Consider the following 16,315-nt stretch of genomic DNA (forward strand, 5'->3'; position numbering starts at 1 on the left):
TCCAAGTTAGAATTAATGAGAATATAAGATTAATGGCTGAATTGCGTGCTAGGTGGGATAGAGAAGAAAATGAAAAACTAGCTAAAGAGAATAATGTAGCTAAAGTTTGGACTATTACCACCACTAGTAATGTTAATGATTCACATGTTTCTGCACCTCCTACTATCAATGGTAAAATAATTGGTGTTGGCAATGTTTCTGCTCCTAGTGCAAAGCGTACAAAACTGCCTGAAATTGCTAAAACTGCTGAAATTGCTTGTGATAAAACTGCTGAAATTTTTCCAACCTTGGGGACAATGATCCCATTGCTGTAGCTCATAATGATTTAGATTTTGATGATTGTCACATCTCTGAAGTTATAAAGTACTTACAAAAACTTTCTAAGAGTCCTAATGCTAGTGCTATAAATTTGGCCTTTACAAAACATATTACAAATGCTCTCATAAAAGCTAGAGAAGAGAAACTAAAACTTGAAACCTCTATTCCTAGGAAGTTAGAAGATGGTTGGGAGCCCATCATTAAAATGAGGGTCAATGATTTTGATTGTAATGCTTTATGTGATCTTGGTGCAAGTATTTCGTTATGCCTAAGAAAGTCTATGATATGCTTGACTTGCCACCATTGAAAAATTGTTATTTGGATGTTAATCTCGCTGATAATGCTAAAAAGAAACCTTTGGAGAGAGTTGATAATGTTCATATTATGGTTAACAATAACCTTGTCCCCGTTGATTTTGTTGTCTTGGATATTGAATGCAATGCATCTTGCCCCATTATATTGGGAAGACCTTTTCTTCGAACCGTTGGTGCTACTATTGATATGAAGGAAGGTAATATTAAATATCAATTTCCTCTCAAGAGAGGTATGGAACACTTCCCTAGAAAAAGAATGAAGTTACCTTATGATTCTATTATTAGAGCAAATTATGATGTTGATTCTTCATCTCTTGATAATACTTGAAATACACTTTCTGCACCTAGCTGAAAGGCGTTAAAGAAAAGCGCTTATGGGAGACAACCCATGCTTTTACTACAGTACTTTGTTTTATATTTGAGTCTTGGAATTTGTTTACTACTGTAGCAACCTCTCCTTATCTTAGTTTTGTGCATTGTTGTGCCAAGTAAAGTCTTTGATAGTAAGGTTCATACTAGATTTGGATTACTGCGCAGTTACAGATTTCTTTGCTGTCACAAATCTGGGACTAATTCTATGTAGTTAACTCAGAAAATTATGCCAATTTACGTGAGTGATCCTAAGATATGTACGCAACTTTCATTCAATTTGAGCATTTTCATTTGAGCAATTCTGGTGCCATTTTAAAATTCGTCTTTACGAACTGTTCTGTTTTGATGATTCTGCCTTTTATTTCGCATTGCCTCTTTTGCTATGTTGGATGAATTTCTTTGATCCATTAATGTCCAGTAGCTTTATGCAATATCCAGAAGTGTTAAGAATGATTATGTCACCTCTTAACATGTTAATTTTTATTGTGCACTAACCCTCTAATGAGTTGTTTCGAGTTTGGTGTGGAGGAAGTTTTCAAGGATCAAGAGATTAGTATGATACAATATGATCAAGGAGAGTGAAAGCTCTAAGCTTGGGGATGCCCCGGTGGTTCACCCCTGCATATTTTAATAAGACTCAAGCGTCTAAGCTTGGGGATGCCCAAGGCATCCCCTTCTTCATCGACAACATTATCAGGTTCCTCCCCTGGAACTATATTTTTATTCAGTCACATCTTATGTACTTTGCTTGGAGCGTCGGTTTTTTTTTTGAATAAATGGATCCTAGCATTCATTGTGTGGGAGAGATACACGCTCCTCTGTTGCATATGGACAAATATGTCCTTAGGCTTTACTCATAGTATTCATGGCGAAGGTTGAATCTTCTTCGTTAAATTGTTATATGGTTGGAATCGGGAAATGCTACATGTAGTAATTCTAAAATGTCTTGAATAATTTGATACTTGGCAATTGTTGTGCTCATGTTTAAGCTCTTGCATCATATACTTTGCACCCATTAATGAAGAAATACATAGAGCTTGCTAAAATTTGGTTTGCATATTTTGTCTCTCTAAAGTCTAGATAATTTCTAGTATTGAGTTTGAACAACAAGGAAGACGGTGTAGAGTCTTATAATGTTTAAAATATGTCTTTTATGTGAGTTTTGCTGCACCGTTCATCCTTGTGTTTGTTTCAAATAAACCTTGCTAGCCTAAACCTTGTATCGAGAGGGAATACTTCTCATGCATCCAAAATCCTTGAGCCAACCACTATGCCATTTGTGTCCACCATATCTACCTACTACATGGTATTTCTCCGCCATTCCAAAGTAAATTGCTTGAGTGCTACCTTTAAATTTCCATCATTCGCCTTTACAATATATAGCTCATGGGACAAATAGCCTAAAAACTATTGTGTTATTGAATATGTACTTATGCACTTTATCTCTTATTAAGTTGCTTGTTGTGCGATAACCATGTTCCTGGGGACGCCATCAACTCTTCGTTGAATATCATGTGAGTTGCTATGCATGTCCGTCTTGTCTTAAGTAAGAGAGATCTACCACTTTATTGGTTAGAGCATGCATATTGTTAGAGAATAACATTGGGCCGCTAACTAAAGCCATGAATCATGGTGGAAGTTTCAGTTTTGGACATATATCCTCAATCTCATATGAGAACACTAATTGTTGCCACATGCTTATGCATTAAAGAGGAGTCCATTATCTGTTGTCCATGTTGTCCCGGTATGGATGTCTAAGTTGAGAATAATCAAAAGCGAGAAATCCAAAATGCGAGCTTTCTCCTTAGACCTTTGTACAGGCGGCATGGAGGTACCCCATTGTGACACTTGGTTAAAACATGTGTATTGCGATGATCCGGTAGTCCAAGCTAATTAGGACAAGGTGCGAGCACTATTAGTATACTATGCATGAGGCTTGCAACTTGTAAGATATAATTTACATAACTCATATGCTTTATTACTACCGTTGACAAAATTGTTTCATGTTTTCAAAATAAAAGCTCTAGCACAAATATAGCAATCGATGCTTTCCTCTTTGAAGGACCTTTCTTTTACTTTTATGTTGAGTCAGTTCACCTATCTCTCTCCACCTTAAGAAGCAAACACTTGTGTGAATTGTGCATTGATTCCTACATACTTGCATATTGCACTTGTTATATTACTTCACAATGACACTATCCATGAGATATACATGTTATAAGTTGAAAGCAACCGCTGAAACTTAATCTTCCTTTGTGTTGCTTCAATATCTTTACTTTGATTTATTGCTTTATGAGTTAACTCTTATGCAATACTTATTGGTGCTTGTCTTGAAGTACTATTCATGAAAAGTCTTTGCTTTATGATTCATTTGTTTACTCATGTCATTACCATTGTTTTGATCGCTGCATTCATTACATATGCTTACAATAGTATGATCAAGGTTATGATGGCATGTCACTCAGAAATTATCTTTGTTATCGTTTACCTGCTCGGGACGAGCAGAACTAAGCTTGGGGATGCTGATACGTCTCCGATGTATCGATAATTTCTTATGTTCCATGCTACATTATTGATGATATCTACATGTTTTATACACATTATATGTCGTATTTATGCATTTTCCGGCACTAACCTATTAACGAGATGCCGAAGAGCCAGTTGCTGTTTTCTGCTGTTTTTGTTTTCAGAAATCCTACAAAGGAAATATTCTCGGAATTGGACGAAATCAACGCCCAGGGGCCTATTTTTACACGAAGCTTCCAGAAGACCGAGGGGGAAAGGAAGTGGGGCCACGAGGCACCGACACAATAGGGCGGCACGGCCCAAGCCCTGGCTGCGCCGGCCTAGCGTGTGGGGCCCTCGTGTGGCCCCCCGCGTTGCCCTTCCGCCTACTTAAAGCCTTCGTCGCGAAACCCCCAGTACCGAGAGCCACGATACGGAAAACCTTGCGAGACGCCGCTGCCGCCAATCCCATCTCGGGGGATTCCGGAGATCACCTCCGGCACCCTGCCGGAGAGGGGAATCATCTCCCGGAGGACTCTTCACCGCCATGGTCGCCTCCGGAGTGATGAGTGAGTAGTTCACCCCTGGACTATGGGTCCATAGCAGTAGCTAGATGGTTGTCTTCTCCTCATTGTGCTTCATTGTTGGATCTTGTGAGCTGCCTAACATGATCAAGATCATCTATCCGTAATACTATATGTTGTGTTTGTCGGGATCCGATGGATAGAGAATACTATGTTATGTTAATTATCAAGTTATTACCTATGTGTTGTTTATGATCTTGCATGCTCTCCGTTATTAGTAGAGGCTCTGGCCAAGTTTTTGCTCTTAACTCCAAGAGGGAGTATTTATGCTCGATAGTGGGTTCATGCCTCCATTAAATGCGGGACGGTGACGAAAAGTTCTAAGGTTGTGGATGTGCTGTTGCCACTAGGGATATAACATCGATGCTATGTCTAAGGATGTAGTTATTGATTACATTACGCACCATACTTAATGCAATTGTCTGTTGTTTGCAACTTAATACTGGAAGGGGTTCGGATGATAACCTGAAGGTGGACTTTTTAGGCATAGATGCATGCTGGATAGCGATCTATGTACTTTGTCGTAATGCCTAATTAAATCTCACTATATTTATCATATCATGTATGTGCATTGTTATGCCCTCTCTATTTGTCAATTGCCCGACTGTAATTTGTTCACCCAACATGTTTTTATCTTATGGGAGAGACACCTCTAGTGAACTGTGGACCCCGGTCCTATTCTTTACATCGCATACAATCTACTGCAATACTTGTTTTACTGTTTTCTGCAAACAATCATCTTCCACACAATTCGGTTAATCGTTTGTTACAGCAAGCCGGTGAGATTGACAACCTCACTGTTTCGTTGGGGTAAAGTACTTTGGTTGTGTTGTGCAGGTTCCACGTTGGCACCGGAATCCCTGGTGTTGCGTCGCACTACATCCCGCCGCCATCAACCTTCAACGTGCTTCTTGACTCCTACTGGTGCGATAAACCTTGGTTTCTTACTGAGGGAAACTTGCTGCTGTACGCATCACACCTTCCACTTGGGGTTCCCAACGAGCGTGTGCTTTACGCGTCATCAAGCTAAATTTCTGGCGCCGTTGCCGGGGAACTGAAGAAAAGTTACACCACAAAGATTTCTAACTCCCACGTCAACTGCACGCCAACACTGCCTCGGAGGTGTCCTGGTGGGACCACACACTAGGCCGGCGCGGCCAGGGCTTGGGCCGCGCCGCCCTACTGTGTCCCCACCTCGTGGCCCCACTTCATTTCCCCTTCGGACTTCTGGAAGCTTCGTGGAAAAATAGGACTCTGGGCGTTGATTTCGTCCAATTCCGAGAATATTTCCTTACTAGGATTTCTGAAACTAAAAACAGCAGAAAACAGCAACTGGCCCTTCGGCATCTCGTCAATAGGTTAGTTCCGGAAAACGCATAAATATGACATAAAGTATGCATAAAACATGTAGATATCATCAATAATGTGGCATGGAACATAAGAAATTATCGATACGTCGGAGACGTATCAGCGTCCCCAAGCTTAGTTTTTGCTCGTCCCGAGCAGGTAAACGATAACAAAGATAATTTCTGAAGTGACATGCCATTGATGTCTACGGGAGCTTCTATTCTTGTAGACAGTGTTGGGCCTCCAAGAGCAGAGGTTTGTAGAACAGCAGCAAGTTTCCCTTAAGTGGATACCCAAGGTTTATCGAACTCAGGGAGGAAGAGGTCAAAGATATCCCTCTCATGCAACCCTGCAACCACAAAGCAAGAAGTCTCTTGTGTCCCCAACACACCTAATAGGTGCACTAGTTCGGCGAAGAGATAGTGAAATACAGGTGGTATGAATAAGCAGTAGCAACGGCAACGACACCGAGAAAAGTGCTTTGCCCGAACAATAAACAAGCGAGTAGTAATGCAGCAGTAGTAACACGATAAAACGATGAAACAAGCAGCGATAGCGATATTTAGGAACAAGGCCTAGGGAATAGACTTTCACTAGTGGACACTCTCAACATTGATCACATAACAGAATAGATAAATGCATACTCTACACTTTTGTTGGATGATGAACACATTGCGTAGGATTACACGAACCCTCAATGCCGGAGTTAACAAGCTCCACAATAATGCTCATATTTTAGTAACCTTTAGTGTAAGATAGATCAACAGACTAAACCAAGTACTAGCATAGCATGCACACCTGTCACCTTCATGCATATGTAGGAGGAATAGATCACATCAATATTATCATAGCAATAGTTAACTTCGCAATCTACAAGAGATCATGATCATAGCATAAACCAAGTACTAACACGGTGCACACACTGTCACCTTTGCACACGTGCGGGAGGAATAAAACTACTTTAATAACACATCACTAGAGTAGCACATAGATAAATTGTGATACAAACACATTGCAATCATAAAGAGATATAAATAAGCACCTCACTATGCCATTCAACGGTGAATAAGTATTCTGTGAAATATGGCCTAAGAGACCCACACGGTGCACACACTGTCACCTTTACACACGTGGGACGAGGAGTCTCCGGAGATCACATAAGTAAAACTAACTTGACTAGCATAATGACATCTAGATTACAAGCATCATCATATGAATCTCAATCATGTAAGGCAGCTCATGAGATTATTGTATTGAAGCACATAGGAGAGAGATGAACCACATAGCTGCCGGTACAGCCCCGAGCCTCGATGGAGAACTACTCCCTCCTCATGGGAGCAGCAGCGGTGATGAAGATGGCGGTGGAGATGGCAGCGGTGTCGGTGGAGAAGCCTTCCGGGGGCACTTCCCCGCTCCGGCGGGGTGCCGGAACGGAGACTCTCGTCCCCGGATCTTGGCTTCGCGATGGCGGCGGCTCGGAAGGTTTACGTGGTTTTCGTCGAACGCCTCGAGGTTTTTAGGTCGGGGGCTTTATATAGGCGAAGAGGCGGCGCATGAGGGCTGACAGGGGGCCACACCATAGGGCGGCGCGGCCCCCCTTCTGGCCGCGCCAGCCTATGGTTTGGTGGGCCTGTGGCCCCCCTCTGACCTCTCTGGTGTGTTCTGGATGCTTCCGGGGATTCTAAGATCTTTGGCGTTGATTTCGTCCGATTCCGAGAATATTTCGTTACTAGGATTTACTGAAACCAAAAACAGCGAGAAAATAGGAACCGGCACTTCGGCATCTTGTTAATAGGTTAGTTCCGGAAAATGCACGAATATGACATAAAGTGTGCATATAACATGTAGATAACATCAATAATGTGGCATGGAACACAAGAAATTATCGATACGTTGGAGACGTATCGGCATCCCCAAGCTTAGTTCCGCTCGTCCCGAGCAGGTAAAACGATAACAAAGATAATTTCGGAGTGACATGCCATCATAAACTTGATCATACTATTTGTAAAGCATATGTAGTGAATGCAGCGATCAAAACAATGTGTATGACATGAGTAAACAAGTGAATCATAAAGCAAAGACTTTTCATGAATAGCACTTCAAGACAAGCATCAATAAGTCTTGCATAAGAGTTAACTCATAAAGCAATAATTCAAAGTAAAGGTATTGAAACAACACAAAAGAAGATTAAGTTTCAGCGGTTGCTTTCAACTTGTAACATGTATATCTCATGGATATTGTCAACATAGAGTAATATAATAAGTGCAATAAGCAAGTATGTAGGAATCAATGCACAATTCACACAAGTGTTTGCTTCTTGAGGTGGATAGAAATAGGCGAACTGACTCAACATTGAAAGTAAAAGAATGGTCCTCCATAGAGGAAAAACATCGATTGCTATATTTGTGCTAGAGCTTTGATTTTGAAAACATGAAACAATTTTGTCAACGGTAGTAATAAAGCATATGCATCATGTAAATTATATCTTATAAGTTGCAAGCCTCATGCATAGTGTACCAATAGTGCCCGCACCTTGTCCTAATTAGCTTGGACTACCGGGTCATCACAATGCACATGTTTTAATCAAGTGTCACAAAGGGGTACCTCTATGCCGCCTGTACAAAGGTCTAAGGAGAAAGCTCGCATTGGATTTCTCGCTATTGATTATTCTCAACTTAGACATCCATACCGGGACAACATAGACAACAGATAATGGACTCCTCTTTTATGCATAAGCATGTAACAACAATTAATAATTTTCTCATATGAGATTGAGGATTTTGTCCAAAACTGAAACTTCCACCATGGATCATGGCTTTAGTTAGCGGCCCAATGTTCTTCTCTAACAATATGCATGCTTAACCATAAGGTGGTAGATCTCTCTTACTTCGGACAAGACGAACATGCATAGCAACTCACATGAAATTCAACAATGAGTTGATGGCGTTCCCCGATAAACATGGTTATCGCACAACAAGCAACTTAATAAGAGATAAAGTGCATAATTACATATTCAATACCACAATAGTTTTTTAAGCTATTTGTCCCATGAGCTATATATTGCAAAGGTGAATGATGGAATTTTAAAAGTAGCACTCAAGCAATTTACTTTGGAATGGCGGGAAAATACCATGAAGTATAGGTAGGTATGGTGGACACAAATGGCATAGTGGTTGGCTCAAGTATTTTGGATGCATGAGAAGTATTCCCTCTCGATACAAGGTTTAGGCTAGCAAGGCTTATTTGAAACAAACACAAGGATGAACCGGTGCAGCAAAACTCACATAAAAGACATATTGAAAACATTATAAGACTCTACACCGTCTTCCTTGTTGTTCAAACTCAATACTAGAAATTATCTAGACCTTAGAGAAACCAAATATGCAAACCAAATTTTAGCATGCTCTATGTATTTCTTCATTAATGGGTGCAAAGTATATGATGCAAGAGCTTAAACATGAGCACAACAATTGCCAAGTATCACATTACCCAAGACATTATAGCAAATTACTACATGTATCATTTTCCAATTCCAACCATATAACAATTTAACGAAGAGGAAACTTCGCCATGAATATGATGAGCTAAGAACACATGTGTTCATATGAACCAGCGGAGCGTGTCTCTCTCCCACACAAGCATGATGTAATCCAATTTATTCAAACAAAAACAAAAACAAAAGCACACAGACGCTCCAAGTAAAGCACATAAGATGTGATGGAATAAAAATATAGTGTCAGGGGAGGAACCGGATAATGTTGTCGATGAAGAAGGGGATGCCTTGGGCATCCCCAAGCTTAGACGCTTGAGTCTTCTTGATATATGCAGGGGTGAACCACCGGGTGCATCCCCAAGCTTAGAGCTTTCACTCTCCTTAATCATGTTGCATCATACTCCTCTCTTGATCCTTGAAAACTTCCTCCACACCAAACTCGGAACAACTCATTAGAGGGTTAGTGCACAATATAAATTGACATATTCAGAGGTGACACAATCATTCTTAACACTTCTGGACATTGCATAATGCTACTGGACATTAGTGGATCAAAGAAATTCATCCAACATAGCGAAAGAGGCAATGCGAAATAAAAGGCAGAATCTGTCAAAACAGAACAGTTCGTATTGACGAATTTTAAAATGGCACCAGACTTGCTCAAACGAAAATTCTCAAATTTAATGAAAGTTGCGTACATATCTGAGGATCACTCACGTAAATTGGCATAATTTTCTGAGTTACCTACAGAGAATTAGACCCAGATTCGTGACAGACAAAGAAATCTGTTTCTGCGCAAGTAATCCAAATCTAGTACTTACTTTACTATCAAAGACTTTACTTGGCACAACAAAACACAAAACTAAGATAAGGAGAGGTTGCTACAGTAGTAAACAACTTCCAAGACACAAATATAAAACAAAGTACTGTAGCAAAATAACACATGGGTTATCTCCCAAGAAGTTCTTTCTTTTTAGCCATTAAGATGGGCTCAGCAGCTTTAATGATGCACTCGCAAGAAATAGTATTTGAAGCAAAAGAGAGCATCAAGAGGCAAATTCAAAACACATTTAAGTCTAACATGCTTCCTATGCATAGGAATCTTGTAAATAAACAAGTTCATGAAGAGCAAAGTAACAAGCATAGGAAGATAAAACAAGTGTAGCTTCAAAAATTTCAGCACATAGAGAGGCATTTTAGTAACATGAAAATTTCTACAACCATATTTTCCTCTCTCATAATAACTTTCAGTAGCATCATGAGCAAACTCAACAATATAACTATCACATAAAGCATTCTTATCATGAGTCTCATGCATAAAATTATTACTCTCCACATAAGCATAATCAGTTTTATTAGTTGTAGTGGGAGCAAATTCAACAAAGTAGCTATCATTATTATTCTCATCAAGTGTAGGAGGCATAGTATATTCACAACAAAATTTACTCTCCATAGTAGGTGGCACAAAAAGACCACTATCATTATCATCATCAGAAATAGGAGGCAAAGTATCATCAAATAAAATTTTCTCCTCAATGCTTGGGGGACTAAAAATATCATGAAAACCAGCTTCCCCAAGCTTAGAACTTTCTATATCATTATCAACAATGGTGTTCAAAGCGTTCATACTAATATTACTACCAAGCATGCAAATAAGATTTCATAGGTTTTTTAATTTTCGCATCAAACAATCCATGTTTTAAATCAGGAAATAGAATAAGAAGCTCACTCTTGTACATTATGCCAAACTAGTGTAAACAAGAAACAACAAGATGCAATTGCAGGATCTAAAGGAAATAGCTTTGAGCACACACACAACGGCGCCGGAAAAATACTTTACCCGGGACCGTAGTATGAGTGCCTTTTTACCTTTCCTCCCCGGCAACGGCGCCGGAAAAGTGCTTGATGTCTACGGGAGCTTCTATTCTTGTAGACGAGTGTTGGGCCTCCAAGAGCGAGAGGTTTGTAGAACAAGCATCAAGTTTCCCTTAAGTGGATACCCAAGGTTTATCGAACTCAGTGAGGAAGAGGTCAAAGATATCCCTCTCATGCAACCCTGCAACCACAAAGCAAGAAGTCTCTTGTGTCCCCAACACACCTAATAGGTGCACTAGCTCAGCGAAGAGATAGTGAAATAAAGGTGGTATGAATAAGCAGTAGCAACGGCAACGACACCAGAAAAGTGCTTTGCCCAGAACAGTAAACAAGCAGTAGTAATGCAGCAGTAGTAACACAAGTAAAACGAGTAAACAAGCAGCGATAGCGATATTTAGGAACAAGGCCTAGGGAATAGACTTTCACTAGTGGACACTCTCAACATTGATCACATAACAGAATAGATAAATGCATACTCTACACTTTTGTTGGATGATGAACACATTGCGTAGGATTACACGAACCCTCAATGCCGGAGTTAACAAGCTCCACAATAATGCTCATATTTTAGTAACCTTTAGTGTAAGATAGATCAACAGACTAAACCAAGTACTAGCATAGCATGCACACTCGTCACCTTCATGCATATGTAGGAGGAATAGATCACATCAATATTATCATAGCAATAGTTAACTTCGCAATCTACAAGAGATCATGATCATAGCATAAACCAAGTACTAACACGGTGCACACACTGTCACCTTTGCACACGTGCGGGAGGAATAAAACTACTTTAATAACACATCACTAGAGTAGCACATAGATAAATTGTGATACAAACACATTGCAATCGAGAAAGAGATATAAATAAGCACCTCACTATGCCATTCAACAGTGAATAAGTATTCTCGTGAAATATGGCCTAAGAGACCCACACGGTGCACACACTCGTCACCTTTACACACGTGGGACGAGGAGTCTCCGGAGATCACATAAGTAAAACTCACTTGACTAGCATAATGACATCTAGATTACAAGCATCATCATATGAATCTCAATCATGTAAGGCAGCTCATGAGATTATTGTATTGAAGCACATAGGAGAGAGATGAACCACATAGCTACCGGTACAGCCCCGAGCCTCGATGGAGAACTACTCCCTCCTCATGGGAGCAAGCAGCGGTGATGAAGATGGCGGTGGAGATGGCAGCGGTGTCGGTGGAGAAGCCTTCCGGGGCACTTCCTCGCTCGGCGAGGTGCCGAACGGAGACTCCTGTCCCCCAGATCTTGGCTTCGCGATGGCAGCGGCTCTGGAAGGTTTCTGTGGTTTTCGTCGAACGCCCCGAGGTTTTTAGGTCAGGGGCTTTATATAGGCGGAGAGGCAGCGCAGGAGGGCTGACAGGGGGGCCACACCATAGGGCGGCGCGGCCCCTCTCGGCCGCGCCGGCCTATGGTTTGGTGGGCCCGTGGCCCCCTCCGACCTCTCCGGTGTGTTCTGGATGCTTCCGGGGATTCTAAGATCTTTGGCGTTGATTTCGTCCGATTCCGAGAATATTTCGTTACTAGGATTTCGAAACCAAAAACAGCAGAAAACGAGAACCGGCACTTCGGCATCTTGTTAATAGGTTAGTTCCAGAAAATGCACGAATATGACATAAAGTGTGCATATAACATGTAGATAACATCAATAATGTGGCATGGAACACAAGAAATTATCGATACGTTGGAGACGTATCAGCCATCATAACCTTGATCATACTATTGTAAACACATGTAATGAATGTAGCGATCAAAACAATGGTAATGACATGAGTAAACAACTGAATCATAAAGCAAAGACTTTTCATGAATAGTACTTTCAAGACAAGCATCAATAAGTCTTGCATAAGAGTTAACTCATAAAGCAATAAATCAAAGTAAAGGTATTGAAGCAACACAAAGGAAGATTAAGTTTCAGCGGTTGCTTTCAACTTAATTATAACATGTATATCTCATGGATATTGTCAATGTAAAGTAATATAACAAGTGCAATATGCAAGTATGTAGGAATTAATGCACAGTTCACACAAGTGTTTGCTTCTTGAGGCGGAGAGAGATAGGTGAACTGACTCAGCATAAAAGTAAAAGAAAGGCTCTTCGCAGAGGGAAGCATTGATTGCTATATTTGTGCTAGAGCTTTGATTTTGAAAACAAGAAACAATTTTGTCAACGGTAGTAATAAAGCATATGTATCATGTAAATTATATCTTACAAATTGCAAGCCTCATGCATAGTATACTAATAGTGCCCGCACCATGTCCTAATTAACTTGGATTACCGGGATTGTCATCGCAATACACATGTTTTAACCAAGTGTCACAAAGGGGTACCTCTATGCCGCCTGTACAAAGGTCTAAGGAGAAAGCTCGCATTGGATTTCTCGCTTTTGATTATTCTCAACTTAGACATCCATACCGGGACAACATAGACAACAGATAATGGACTCCTCTTAAATGCATAAGCATGTAGCAACAATTAATGTTCTCATATGAGATTGAGGATATATGTCCAAAACTGAAACTTCCACCATGGATAATGGCTTTAGTTAGCGGCCCAATGTTCTTCTCTAACATTATGCATGCTCTAACCATTAAATGAGTGGTAAATCTCCCTTACTTCAGACAAGACGAACATGCATAGCAACTCACATGATTATTCAACAAAGGTAAAGTTCATGGCGTCCCCAGAAACATGGTTACCGCTCAATAAGCAACTTAATAATAGATAAAGTGCATAAGTACATATTCAATACCACAATAGTTTTTAAGCTATTTGTCCCATGAGCTATATATTGCAAAGGTAAAGGATAGAAATTTTAAAGGTAGCACTCAAGCAATTTACTTTGGAATGGCGGAGAAATACCATGTAGTAGGTAGGTATGGTGGACACAAATGGCATATTGGTTGGCTCAAGGATTTTGGATGCATGAGAAGTATTCCCTCTCGATACAAGGTTTAGGCTAGCAAGGTTATTTGAAACAAACACAAGGATGAACCGGTACAGCAAAACTCACATAAAAGACATATTGTAAACATTATAAGACTCTACACCGTCTTCCTTGTTGTTCAAACTCAGTACTAGAAATTATCTAGACTTTAGAGAGACCAATTATGCAAACCAAATTTTAGCAAGCTCTATGTATTTCTTCATTAATAGGTGCAAAGTATATGATGCAAGAGCTTAAACATGAGCACAACAATTTCCAAGTATCACATTATCCAAGACATTTTACCAATTACTACATGTAGCATTTTCCGTTTCCAACCATATAACAATGAACGAAGCATTTTCAACCTTCGCCATGAACATTAAAAGCTAAGAACACATGTGTTCATACGAACCAGCGGAGCGTGTCTCTCTCCCACACAAGCATTTATTCAAACAAAAACACAAACAAAAGCACACAGACGCTCCAAGTAAATTACATAAGATGTGACCGAATAAAAATATAGTTTCAAGAGAAGGAACCTGATAATTTGTCGATGAAGAAGGGGATGCCTTGGGCATCCCCAAGCTTAGACGCTTGAGTCTTCTTAAAATATGCAGGGATGAACCACGAGGGCATCCCCAAGCTTTGACTTTTCACTCTTCTTGATCATATTGTATCATCCTCCTCTCTTGACCCTTGAAAACTTCCTCCACACCAAACTTAAAACAAACTCATTAGAGGGTTAGTGCATAATCAAAAATTCACATGTTCAGAGGTGACACAATCATTCTTAACACTTCTGGACATTGCTCAAAGCTACTGGAAGGTAATGGAACAAAGAAATCCGTCCAACACAGCGAAAGAGGCAATGCGATATTAAAAGGCAGAATCTGTCAAAACAGAACAGTCCGTAAAGACGAATTTTATTGAGGCACCAGACTTGCTCAGATGAAAATGCCCAAATTGAATGAAAGTTGCGTACATATCTGAGGATCACTCACGTAAATTGGCACAATTTTCTGAGTTGCCTACAGAGAATTAGGCCCAGATTCGTGACAGCAAAGAAATCTGTTTCTGTGCAGTAATCCAAATCTAGTATGAACCTTACTATCAAAGACTTTACTTGGCACAATAATGCAACAAAATTAAGATAAGGAGAGGTTGCTACAGTAGTAACAACTTCCAAGACACAAATACAAAATAGAGGTACTGTAGCAAAATAAACACATGGGTTATCTCCCAAGAAGTTCTTTCTTTATAGCCATTAAGATGGGCTGAGCAGTTTTAATGATGCACTCGCAAGAAATAGTAGTTGAAGCAAAAGAGAGCATCAACAAGCAAATTCAAAACAAATTTAAGCCTAACATGCTTCCTATGCATAGGAATCTAGTAAATAAACAAATTCATGAAGCATGATGCAACAAGCATAGAAAGATAAAACAAGTGTAACTTCAAAAATTTCAGCACATAGAGATGTGTTTTAGTAACATGAAAACTTCTACAACCATATTTTCCTCTCTCATAATAATTTCCAGTGGCATCATGAACAAATTCAACAATGTAACTATCCCATAAAGCATTCTTATTCACATGCATAAAAGTATCATTACTCTCCACATAAGCATAATCAATTTTATTAGTTGTAGTGGGAGCAAATTCAACAAAGTAGCTATCATTATTATTCGCATCATCAAATATAGAAGGCATATTGTAATCATAATCAAATTTATCCTCCATAACAGGCGGTACTAAAAGACTACTATCATTATAATCATCATAAATAGGAGGCAAAGTATCATCAAAGAAAATTTTCTCCTCAATGCTTGGTGGCCTAAAGAGATCATGCTCATCAAAACCAGCTTCCCCAAGCTTAGAATTTTCCATATCATTAGCAACAATGGTGTTCAAAGTGTTCATACTAATATGTTCCATAGGTTTTTTAATTTTCGCATCAAACCATCCATGTCTTGAATCAGGAAATAGAATAAGAAGCTCATTGTTGTCCATTATGCCTAACTAGTGTAAACAAGAAACAAAAAGATGCAATTGCAGGATCTAACGGAAATAGCTTCGAGCACACACACAACAAGCGCAGTAAAAGTACTTTACCCGGGACCGGAGTATGAGAGCCTTTTACCTTTCCTCCCGGCAACGGCGCCGTAAAAGTGCTTGATGTCTACGGGTGCTTCTATTCTTGTAGACAGTGTTGGGCCTCCAAGAGCGAGAGGTTTGTAGAACAAGTAGCAAGTTTCCCTTAAGTGGATCACCCAAGGTTTATCGAACTCGAGGAGGAAGAGGTCAAAGATATCCCTCTCATGCAACCGTGCAACCACAAAGCAAGAAGTCTCTTGTGTCCCCAACACACCTAATAGGTGCACTAGTTCGGCGAAGAGATAGTGAAATACAGGTGGTATGAATAAATGCTAGCAGTAGAAACGGCACCAGAAAAGTGCTTTGCTGTCCAGGACTGGTGTGTGGTTGATGGTGGTAATATTGCAAGAAGTATAGATGCAGTAAAACAGTAAACAAACAGCGATAA

The sequence above is a fragment of the Lolium rigidum genome, chromosome 3 (genome assembly GCF_022539505.1).
Source record: "Lolium rigidum isolate FL_2022 chromosome 3, APGP_CSIRO_Lrig_0.1, whole genome shotgun sequence".
Lineage (NCBI taxonomy): Eukaryota > Viridiplantae > Streptophyta > Magnoliopsida > Poales > Poaceae > Lolium > Lolium rigidum.